The sequence below is a fragment of the Aquarana catesbeiana genome, linkage group LG03 (genome assembly GCF_042186555.1).
Source record: "Aquarana catesbeiana isolate 2022-GZ linkage group LG03, ASM4218655v1, whole genome shotgun sequence".
NCBI lineage: Eukaryota > Metazoa > Chordata > Amphibia > Anura > Ranidae > Aquarana > Aquarana catesbeiana.
This window is the reverse complement of record NC_133326.1, coordinates 520,023,218-520,034,719: the sequence shown is the minus strand read 5'-3', so window position 1 is coordinate 520,034,719 and position 11,502 is coordinate 520,023,218. Positions and strand designations below refer to the sequence as shown.

Sequence of the window (11,502 nt, the reverse complement as noted above, 5' to 3'; positions counted from 1 at the left end):
GGGGGAAAAAGAGGAAAGAAAGGGAAAAAAAAAAAAGGAGGGGGGGGGTTAAAATTTTGCCACAATGATGTGAATTCAAGAAGGAGTCTGCAAATGAATGTTAAGCTGAATAAGTCTCCAGACAGTGTTTTTTGAAGTGGTAAAAAAAAAAAAAAAGCAGTGACCCCTGTCCTGTCCTACCAGTGGTGACCACTGTCATCTCTTACCAGCAGTGACCCCTGTCCTCTCCTACCAGCGGTGACACCTATCCTCTCTTACCAGTGGTGACCCTGGCCTCTTTCCTACCAGTGGTGACTTCTGTCCTCCCTTCTGCCAGCGATGACCCCCGACCTCCCACCTGCCAGCAGTGACCCCTGTCCTCTCTCCTGCCAGCAATGACCCCTGTCCTCTTTCCTGCCAGCGGTGACCCCTGTCCTCTCTCCTGCCAGCGGTGACCCCTGTCCTCTTTCCTGCCAGCGGTGACCCCTGTCCTCTCTCCTGCCAGCGGTGACCCCTGTCCTCTCTCCTGCCAGCGGTGACCCCTGTCCTCTCTCCTGCCAGCAATGACCCCTGTCCTCTTTCCTGCCAGCGGTGACCCCTGTCCTCTCTCCTGCCAGCGGTGACCCCTGTCCTCTCTCCTGCCAGCGGTGACCCCATCCTCTCACCTGCCAGTGGTGACCCCTGTCCTCTCCTGCCAGCAGTAACCCCCGTCCTCTCTCCTGCCAGTGGTAATGCCTGTCCTCTCTCCTGCCAGCAGTGACGCCTGTCCTCTCTCTTACCAGCAGTGACCCCTGTCCTCTCCTATCAACGGTGACCCGTGTCCTCTCTCTTACCAGCAGTGACCCCTGTCCTCTCCTACCAGCGGTGACTCCTGTCCTCTCTTACCAGCAGTGACCCCTGTCCTCTCCTACCAGTGGTGACCCCTGTTCTCTCCTACCAGTGGTGACCCCTGTCCTCTTTCCTGCCAGTGGTGACCCCTGTCCTCTTTCCTACCAGCGGTGATCCCCATACTCCTTCCTGCCAGCGGTGACTTCTGTCCTCTTTCCTGCCAGCGATGACCCCCATCCTCCCACCTGCCAGCAGTAACCCCTGTCCTCTCTCCTGCCAGCGATGACCCCTGTCCTCTCTCCTAGCAGCGGTGACCCCTGTCCTCTCCTAGCAGCGGTGACCCCTGTCCTCTCCTAGCAGCGGTGACCCCTGTTCTCTCTTACCAGCAGTGACCCCTGTCCTCTCCTACCAGTGGTGACCCCTGTCCTCTCTCCTATCAGCGGTGACCCTCATCTTCTCTCCTGCCAGTGGTGATCCCTGTCCTCTCTCCTATCTTCTGCCCAGCTAGCGGTGACCCCTGTCCTCCACTCTGCTGATGCCTGTCCTTGGCTCCGTTGATCTCACTGCCCTGCTGACTCCTGTACACTGCCCTATTGATCTCTATATTGGGCTCTTCTGACCCCTGTTCTTTACCCTGCTGAACCCTGTGCTCTACCCTACTGACCCTCAGTACACTGCCTTTCCAGTTCCTGTACAATCCCCTGCTAACCTCCCTTCCTCTGCCCTGCTGACCCCTGTACGATGCCCTACAAACTAATATCCCCTGTACAAAATTCCCTACAAACCACTGACCCCATTATATCCTCTGCCCTATTGACCCACGTACATTGCCCTGCTAACATTCCATAATTGTTTACTGCTCCACATCAGACAGGCAGGATCCAGTCCTGCGCTGACCCCTGACATCTTCTCCCAGGTGTCAGGTGTTCAGCTTCCTTATTTGCCGGCAGGGATGATGTGACTCCCACGCATGCACACAAGAGTCACTCATTCCAGCACACTGACACCATGCCAAGAATGAATAGTAATCTACACATGCACTATTCAGCCTACATTCAAAAGAAAATTGCAGGTAAGTTTGTTTCATTACAGAAAAGACATAGCTTGTCTGTTCTGTAATAAAAAAGCTGCCTTTTTGCAATTTTTGCTCTTGCCAGCGGAGCCCCCATCCTCTCTCCTACCAGCGGTGACTCCTGTCCTCTATCCTGCCAGCATTGACCCTCATCCTCTCTCCTACCAGAGGTGACCCCCATCCTCTCTCTCCTACTAGCGGTGACTCCTATCTTCTGCCCTGCTAGCGGTAATCCCTGTCCTCTCTCCTACTAGTGGTGACTCCTATTTTCTGCCCCATGTCCTCCACCCTGCTGATTCCTGTCCTTGGCTCAGTTGACACTAATACACTGCCCTGCTGACTCCTGTACACTGCATCTTGACCTCTATCTTTGGCTCTTCTGACCCCTGTTCTCTGCCCTGCTGAACCCTGTGCTCTACTCTACTGACCTTCAGTACACTGCCTTTCCAATTCCTGTACAATACCCTGCTAACCTGCCTTCCTTTGCCCTGCGGACCCCTGTCAATGGCCTACAAACTAATATCCTCTGTATAAAGCCCTACAGGTGGGCAATTGGGTAGTGATAAAAACATGGCTCAACTGCTTGCTTTTACCGCCCCCTGGCAACACACCAAGGCCGAATGAGCCCTTAGAGTTGAACAAATGTTGCCTACATACATGAGCATCCGTTATTCTTGCTTGTAATTTGTGTCATTAGTATATTTCTTCCCGGTCTGTGCAGTAATCAACTATAAAAAATACTCCACTTTGCCTCAGTGCTCTGAGCTTCCTGTAATACAGACCGGTCAGGGCCGTCTTTAAGGCAGGGCAAAAGGGGCAGCTGCCCTGGGCCCCATCATTGTTGTGGGTCCCAAAGAGCCTGCCTCATACTTGCAAACTATCCCAGTTTAAATTCCCGTGTCCCTTGAAGTTTTAGTCCCTTCCTGTGTCCTGATATCTCAGTGTGAAGTGCTGCTACTAATGCTTCCCAGCTCCACCCTATTGTTGTGTACAGATGACTCACCTGCAGTCCCTGTGTTTACATGTAAATAACCTGTATTCATATGTAAATAGTCGCAGACCGGCAGCATTGATATGTAAATAAGGGCGACATTCATATGTATATCATTCCTCCCTGAGGTCATATCCACCATCACCTATACTGAATGCTGCCCACTGAGGAGGAAAAGGGGCATATGTAAAAGTCCGGCCTGCAACTGTGGTCATTAAGCCTAACATCAGACTGTTCTGCAAAGGTAAGCAAATTGGTGGTGGGGGGGTAACCTCTAGCAACCAGTCAGTAAGCAGTAATGATACAATGTAACCTCTGGCAACCAATCGCAATCACTGCCTGATCTGATTCAGTAAACTGATTTTGAGTCTAACTGCTATTTATTGTATGTCTGAGAGTAAAATTGCATGGGGGGGGGGGGGCAAGAAAATTTTTGCCCTGGGTCCAATCAATATTAAAGATGGCCCTGAGACTGGTCACTGCTGCTCTCTCTCCTTGTGCAAGCTGACTAGTCTTATATCCGCCTCCTTCTGTAGTTTTCTTCCTTTAGTGGGACATGCCGGGTTCTTGGGGTACCACTGCCCAAAGTGTTTTTCTGGGACACCAATCCCAGGGGGCACATCGGCCCCTGTCCAGAAACAAAATGCAGTTCCATACCGGAAAAACATTAGTACTTAGGGAGAGCTCTGCCTTCAATCGGCAGCAAGCCTGGTAAACCAGGCCAGATTCAGCCTTGAGGGAAAATATTTCTCCTACTATACCCACGTTATTACATTGGGAATTACTAACCAGCCCCCTAACTGGGAAAGGGGATCAGCAGCCTGTTCCTAAAAACTGATAAAAATAGATACTACTCTTGATCTTAGCCAAAAGGCCGGGAAGCTGTATCAGTCTATAACTTTGTACAAGGCTGCAATTATATAAGATTATTTGCAGTGACAATGAATTGATACTATGGGGTCAATTCACTAAAGATTACTTCATGCGATAACATGCTCAGTATATTATTGCATGTGATAAAAAAGTTCAATTCACAAACAAAATACTGATTGTGCGGTATTTAAAATGTGCAGGTAAATATCCTAAAAAAACATACAGTAAGCTGTTATAGTGATTGCAAAAGCAGAAGGTTTTTTATCTTAATACATTTTATGCATTAAGATAAAAGCCTTCTGTGTGCAGCAGCCCCCAGCCTCCTAATACTTACCTGAGCCCATCTCTATCCACGAGTGAATCTGCCCTCCAGGACTTTCCCTCCTGATTTACTGAGACATAACAGCCACGCCATTGGCTCCCACTGCTGTCATTCAAACTCAGCCAATCAGGAGAGAGAGGGGGCCGGACTGCAGCTCTGTTTCTGAAACGATAGACGGAGCTAGGGCTCGGCTTGGGTGCCCCCATAGCAAGCTGCTTGCTGTGGGAGCACTTGACAGGAGGGAGTGGCCAGGAGCTCCAGCCAGGGACCCGAGAAGAGGAGGATCTGGGCTGCCCTGTGCAAAATCTCTACACAGAGCAGGTAAGTATGACGTGTTTGTTATTTTAATAGAAAAAATGAGACTTTACAATCACTTTAGGTCCAATTCACAAACAGAACAGAAAGTAAAAAAAGATGCAATATTTATCACCCCCTCCCCAATAGCTGGTTGTTAAATGGGGTCATTTTGTGGGTAATTCCATTGTCCTGGTGCCTCAGGGCCTTCAAATGTGTAATAGGTCGCAATTGCAGGCACGAAAGGCAAAACAGGCACGTGTGTGTGTAAACACACAAATCCCTGTTCTGTGAGGAGAGGGGAGGCAGATTATGAGTTCCTAATAGCTAGGAACCACAATCTGTCATCTCCTATAGTCAGTCCCCTCCCCCACAGTTAGAACACACAATCAGGGAACACAGTTAACCCCTTTATCACCCTCTAGTGTTAACCCCTTCCCTGCCAGTGACATTTACACAGTAATCAGTGCATTTTATAGCACTGATCGCTGTATAATTGTCAATGGTTTAAAAAATGTGTCCCATGTGTCCGCCATAATGTCACAGTCCGATAAAAATCGCAGATCACCACCAATACTAGAAAAGGAAATAATAATAATACAAATGCCATAAATCTATCCCTATTTTGTAGACGCTATAAATTTTGCGCAAACCAATCAATATACGCTTATTGCTTTTTTTATTACCAAAAATATGTAGAAGAATACATATCGGCCTAAACTGAGGAAAAAAATAGCTTTTTTTAAAAAAAAAAATTGGGGGTATTTATTATAGCAAAAAGTACAAAATATTGTGTTTTTTTTTTTTCAAAATTGTTGCTCTTTTTTTTGTTTATAGCACAAAAAATAAAAACCGCAGAGATGATCAAATACCACTAAAAGAAAGCTCTATATGTGGGAAAAAAAGGACGTCAAGACGCTCGCGTCATTGGATTTGCTTGACAGCAGCGGGATCCAATGGCTGCGCTGCTATCAATCTTTCCAATCAAGAGCTGAGAACCCCAGCCAGAGAGGTAGAGCGTGTCTCCAGCGTGGGAACGAATGGGCTCAGGTGAGTAAAACGGGAGGGGGGGAGGGGGGCTGGTCAGTGACAGAAGTTTTTTTACCTTAATGCATACGATGCATTAAGGTGAAAAAACACAAGGGTTTACAACCCCTTTAAGACTAGGTTCACACTGACAGAAAAATTGAAATTGTGTGAGTTCAGCTGAACTCGCACAATTTCATTCTCGCATGTCAGTCCGACTTCGGGGGCGATTTCAGAGACATCTGTGTGGGTTCCTGCACAGATGTCTATACAAATAGCACCCCGAAGTCGCCAAAAGTAGTACAAAAATGGCCAATTCGGACGGTGCCATTGCTGGCAATAGCCACCGATTTGGCATGCGATTTGACATGTCAAATCGCATGCCAAATCACTTCAATGTGAACCTAGGCTAAATGTCAGAATTCTGAGTGTGAGCGCTTGAATTCTAACAATAACGCCATTGTAAACCCATAATTTTCACTTTTTAAAAATAACAAACATGTTATACTTACCTGCTCTTTGCAATGGTTTTGCACAGAGCAGGCTCGATCCTCCTCCTCTCAGGTCCCCTGCTTGCGCTCCTGTCTCCTCTCCCTGCCGAATACCCCCATAGTAAGCCAGTGGCTATAGGGGCATGCATGCAGACTCGCTCCCAACCTGCACTCCCTCCTCACTGGCTATGATTCTGAGCCAATGAGGAGGGAGAGAGCGAAGAAAGCCTCTGTTGTGCACATTGCTGGATGGAGATTGGGCTCAGGTAAGTGTAAGGGGTGGGGGGCTGGGGGTTAGAATGCATTAAGATTAAAAAAAAAACTTCAGCCTTTAGAACTACGTTAAGCCTGGTTTCACACATATGCAAACACAAACATTGCATGTGACTCGCACCCGCATTGCTGTGCCGATCACATGCAATGTCTGTTGTATGGCTGAACTCGCATTGGATTCGCATAGAAAAGATGCAGGGACTTTTTTTTCCGCACTTGAATCGGATCGCATGGTTGTTCACACCCATGGGATCTGATTCCTGTCCAAATCCACAGTCTGCACTGCGATCTGTGAACCGACCTGGGTGTGTCATTAACATTGTATTGACACCCGCAGTTGTTCGCAGAGGGCAGTGTGAACTGCCTGCGGGAAAGATGCGATGCGGCAACCCACACTGGAATGGCGCTGGTAGTGTGAACCCAGGCTCAATGTCAGAATCTTAGCTTTATTATCTCAGAGTTCTGATTTAATGAAAAGTCAGAACTATGTGATTAGGTCATAATTCTTGGATTTAAATTTAGAATTCTGAGAATAAAGGTCAGAATTCTGTGATTCAATATTAAATCTAAGTTTAAAAGTCCGACTTTGACATTCCTGAGTCAGCATTAAAACCCCTTTTACACTGAGGCAGTTTTCAGGCGCTGTATACACTGCTCCTCCACCTGCCCTGCCCATTGGAATGAATGGGCAGTGCTTCTGAACCGCCTAACAATTGTTTCGGAAGCGCCGCAACACGGGCGCTTTTAACCACTTCAGCCCCTTCCTGACCAGAGCACTTTTTGCGATTCGGCACTGCGTCGCTTTAACTGACAATTGCATGACCATGCGACGTGGCTCTGAAACAAAATTGACGTCCTTTTTTTCCCACAAATAGAGTTTTCTTTTGGTGGTATTTGATCACCTCTGCGATTTTTATTTTTTGCGCTATAAACAAAATAAGAGCGGCAATTTTGAAAAAATTGCATTATTTTTTACTTGCTATAATAAATATCCCCAAAAAATATATATAAAAAAAAAATTTTTCCTCAGTTTAGGCCGATACCTATTTTTCTACATATTTTTGGTAAAAAAATCGCAATAAGCGTTTATTGATTGGTTTGCGCGAAAGTTATAGCGTTTACAAAATAGGGGATAGTTTTATGGTATTTTTATTAATAATTTTTTTTTTTACTAGTAATGGCGGCGATCAGCGATTTTTATCTGGATTGCGACATTATGGCGGACACATTGGACATTTTTGACACATTTTTGGGACCATTGTCATTTATACAGCAATCAGTGCTATAAAAATGCACTGATTCCTGTGTAAATGACACTGGCAGTGAAGGGGTTAACCACTAGGGGGCGGGGAGGGGTTAAGTATGTCCTAGGGGAGTGATTCTAACTGTAGGGGGGATGGGCTGTGTGTGTCACTGTCACTAGGCAGAACGGGGAGATGCTGTTTACAACCGCGGGACCCGCGACCAGACTCACGGAGATTGTGGCAGGCGCGCGCGCACACGGCGGCAAATTCAAAGTAACGCATGGGTACGTTACTGTGCGCAGCCGTGCCATTCTGCCAACGTATATCTACAGGAGCTGGTCGGGAACTGGTTAACCCCTGCTGTTAAACTGCTGTTTAAGCGACCAAAAAGCGCCACTTAAACAGCAGTAAAGCACTGCTAAATCTAGCAGTGCTTTACTGACCAGGGACCTGCCGCTCCAGTGTGAAAGTAGCCTTAAAGTGGTGTTCCGGCCGAAATTATACTTTTTAAATAAAAATACCCCTATAATACCCAAGCTTAATGTATTCTAGTAAAGTTAGTCTGTAAACTAAGGTCTGTTTTGGTAGTTTATAGCAGTAGTTTGTTATTTTATAAACTTACAGCAGGCCGTGGCCATCTTAAGTCTGGGCATCTGAAGCCAGACTGTATTTCTTCCTGGATCGCATCCATTGTAATAGGTTTTTAGGTCAGGTTTCCATAGCAACGGCAGCGTCAGAGGAAGTTGCCGCCCCTTCCCAGAAGGCATTGCAAACAGGAAATGATGCGATGGGCCGCGGCCAGGGAGGAGGAAGTGAAAAATGAATACAGCAGATGTACAGTAAGTGCTGAGAAAAAAAATGTAAAAATATCCAATTTGTTTACAGTGTACAGTTTAGTGAGGGATGCTGAAGAGTTGTAAAAGTGGGTGGAACTCCACTTTAAGGCCTGTACACACGATACAAAAATCAGAAGGGAAAATTTGTAAGATGAGCTGTCTGTGGATTGTGGACGGTGCTTTCGACAGCCGATTTCACTTTTTCGTCAGAGAAAAGCTGTATGTGTAGGCTATAAAATTTTTCTCGGATGTGAACTCAACGTCTGATTTTCAGGTGGTCAGTACAGAAATCGTCACACAACAGTCGAAAGTACAAACCCGCATGATCGGAACCAAGCAACAACTGGGAAGAGTTCGGTCTTGTAAACTAGCGTTTGTAATCTAGAATTAACATTTGTAACGTGGGAAATTATCAAATCCCGAAATGCAGCGCACATTCTCTTCTTCTTTAATGGGATAATAATGAAGCTGCTTTGCTGGTGATACTGATGGAGTTATGCCCAGGGGCGTAGATAAAGGGGGGAGATTTTCGATTTTCTTCATAATTAGGAATCTTTGCTGGGGGAGAAGCAGTGGTGTCTCCAACTTTTATATTTAGGGGGGCACATGGGGGGACAGCGACAAAAGTAGGGGGGCCAACTATAAAAATGTGTATATATATATATATATATATATATATATATATATATATATATATATATATATATATATATATATATATATATACACACACACACACACACATACAGTGCCTTGAAAAAGTATTCAAACCCCTTAAAATTTACCACATTTTGTCATGTTACAACCAAAAACGTAAATGTTTTTTATTGGGATTTTATGTGATAGACCAACACAAAGTGGCACAGAATTGTGAAGTGGAAGAAAAATGATAAATGGTTTTCAAAATTGGCACCTGGGGTGGATCCTCTATCTGGCATCCCTCCCCCCAGGTGGACAGGCAGTGCAGTTAGGGTAGTTAAGGTAGTATACTGGCAGATTGGGGTGATATAGTGCCAGGTTAGGGTGATATACAATAGTGCCAGGTTAGGTGGTAGTGCCAGGTTAGGTGATATACAATAGTGCCAGGTTAGGTGGTAGTGGCAGGCTAGGTTGCAGTGCCAGGTTAGGTTGTAGTGCCAGGTTAAGTGATAGTGCCAGGTAGGGTGGTAGCGCCAGGTTAGGTAATAGTCTCACTGTGCCCTCATTGCAGCCTTACTGCGCCCATCATTTCCGCCTTACTGTGCCCTCATTGCAGCCTCACCGTGCCCTCATTGCAGCCTTACTGTGCCCATCATTGCCGCCTTACTTTGCCCATCATTCCCGCCTTACTGTGTCCTCATTGCAGTCTCACCATGCCCAATCATTGCAGCCTTACTGTGCCCTCACTGAAGTCTCACCATGCATGCCCTCATTGCAGTCTCACCATGCATGCCGTCATTGCAGTCTCACCATGCCCATCTCATTGCAGCCTCACCGTGCCCTCATTGCAGCCTTACTTACTGTGACCTCATTGTAGCCTCTGTGCCCTCATGACAACCTCACCATCTTGCAGCCTTAGCGCTGTGTCACCGAGCTGAGTGTGAAATCATGTTCTGCCGCGCTATAACAAAAGTCTCGCCCTCCTCCTAGACCAGCTTGTGTGATAGACAGAACACTGCATCTATCACATGAGCTGGTCTAGGAGGAGGGCGGGTCTTTTGTCATAGCGCGGTAGAACATTTCAAAGCTCCGTGACATAGAGGTCTCGGGTCTCCCGCTGCCTGTGTGAGAAGGAGGGAGGGGATTGCTGCGCTGCAGCCACGCACGGCAGAGCCCCAGGGCAGGCAGCCCCGGTAGGCCAGTCCGGCCCTTTTGGGGGGGCACATGGGGGGCCCAGTATGATGTTGGGGGGTCAGTGCCCCCTGTGGCCTCAGGCTGGTGACGCCAATGGGGAGAGGGTGTTGACTGAGGGAGATATTTTTGCTTTGGGGAGTCGGTTTAGAGACAGGGGGGTTTAATTTTTCGGGGGGGATATTTGAGGGAGGGAGATATTTTACAGTGGGAATCTTTGCTTGGGGAGGGTGTGTTCTTAGCTGGGACAGGGGAATTTTTTTCCCTTTAAAAGAGATGTTTTTTTTTTAAATAATATTTACCTTATCCAATGTTGCATCTGTCCCCAGCTGCTTCTAAGACCAAAGACAGAGCGATGTAAGACCGCTGATCACTCAGTTCTCAGCCTTTAGTGAGCAAAGAGTGGTGACTGTCAGTCCCTGGCTCTGCCACCCCACCCCCACGCTCACTGGAATGTCAGGCTGTGGAGGGGGCAGGAGCGGCTGCCTAGCTGCTGTTCCAGGCATCTGAGTGAATCCTGACTTTAAAGTTAGGATCTTTCCATAGCCTGGACCTGCTGAGCGATGTCAGCTGACAGAGCGCTATAGCTGGCTGTCGGCTAAAAATGGGTCACAAAAGTGCAGAACGAACTGTGCTCCTCCCCAGGAGAAGTACAACCAAGCGGTATGCTGTCTCTTCAGAGCGCATGCATCGGTGACATCACCGGCTGCTTTCCATGTGATTATCTCCTAAACACCACAAGTGTAGGAGATATTCACTATACTTACAGGTAAGCGTTATTATAGGCTTACTTTTAGGTACAAAAGCTGGATTTATACTACAGTTTAAGACTGAATAAAAGCCAACCATATTGACCAGGTGCAACCATCCTGTGGTAGGCACCGCACAATATATATATTTTTTTAATCTTTTAAAATATTTCATAAAATTTCTTAGAACACTGTTTTTTAAGGTTTAACCACTTACGGATCGCCGCACGCCGATATACGTCCTAAGTTTGAAGAGGAATATGGTTGTTATGGCAGCATCTAGCTGCCATAACCCCAGTATCCTCTTCTTCGGCTGGCGGTCCGCTTTCCGATAAGCATTGTCTCTGTGGCAGATTCGCTGCGAGATCACTTTTATCAGCGGCGGTAGAGGCCCCCCCCCTGCGCCGCACTCTGGTGCCCTTCGCCGCTTACTGGAGCTGTCGGCAGCGGCAGAGGCGATCGTATGTTTCCCATTGCTTGGCACAGAGAAGAGTTAGGGGAAGATGGCCCCCACCCGTCTCCATAACATTGCAGGGCAGAAGCGACGTCAAAACGTTTTTTTTTTTTTATTGCATTTTAGTGTAAATATGAGATCTGAGGTCTTTTTGACCCCAGATCTCATATTTAAGAGGTCCTGTCATGCTTTTTTTCTATTACAAGGGTTGGTTACATTCCTTGTAATAGGAATAAAAGT

General features: G+C 46.9%; 1 long non-coding RNA gene and 1 pseudogene across 1 annotated transcript in view; both read right to left on the bottom strand.

Annotated features, from left to right (window-relative positions):
• LOC141134618 (uncharacterized) overlaps window positions 1-11,502 on the bottom strand; it is a 133,706-nt gene that overhangs the window by 64,083 nt on the left and 58,121 nt on the right. The window lies entirely within an intron of this gene.
• On the bottom strand, window positions 3,550-3,756 carry LOC141135963 (U2 spliceosomal RNA; annotated as a pseudogene).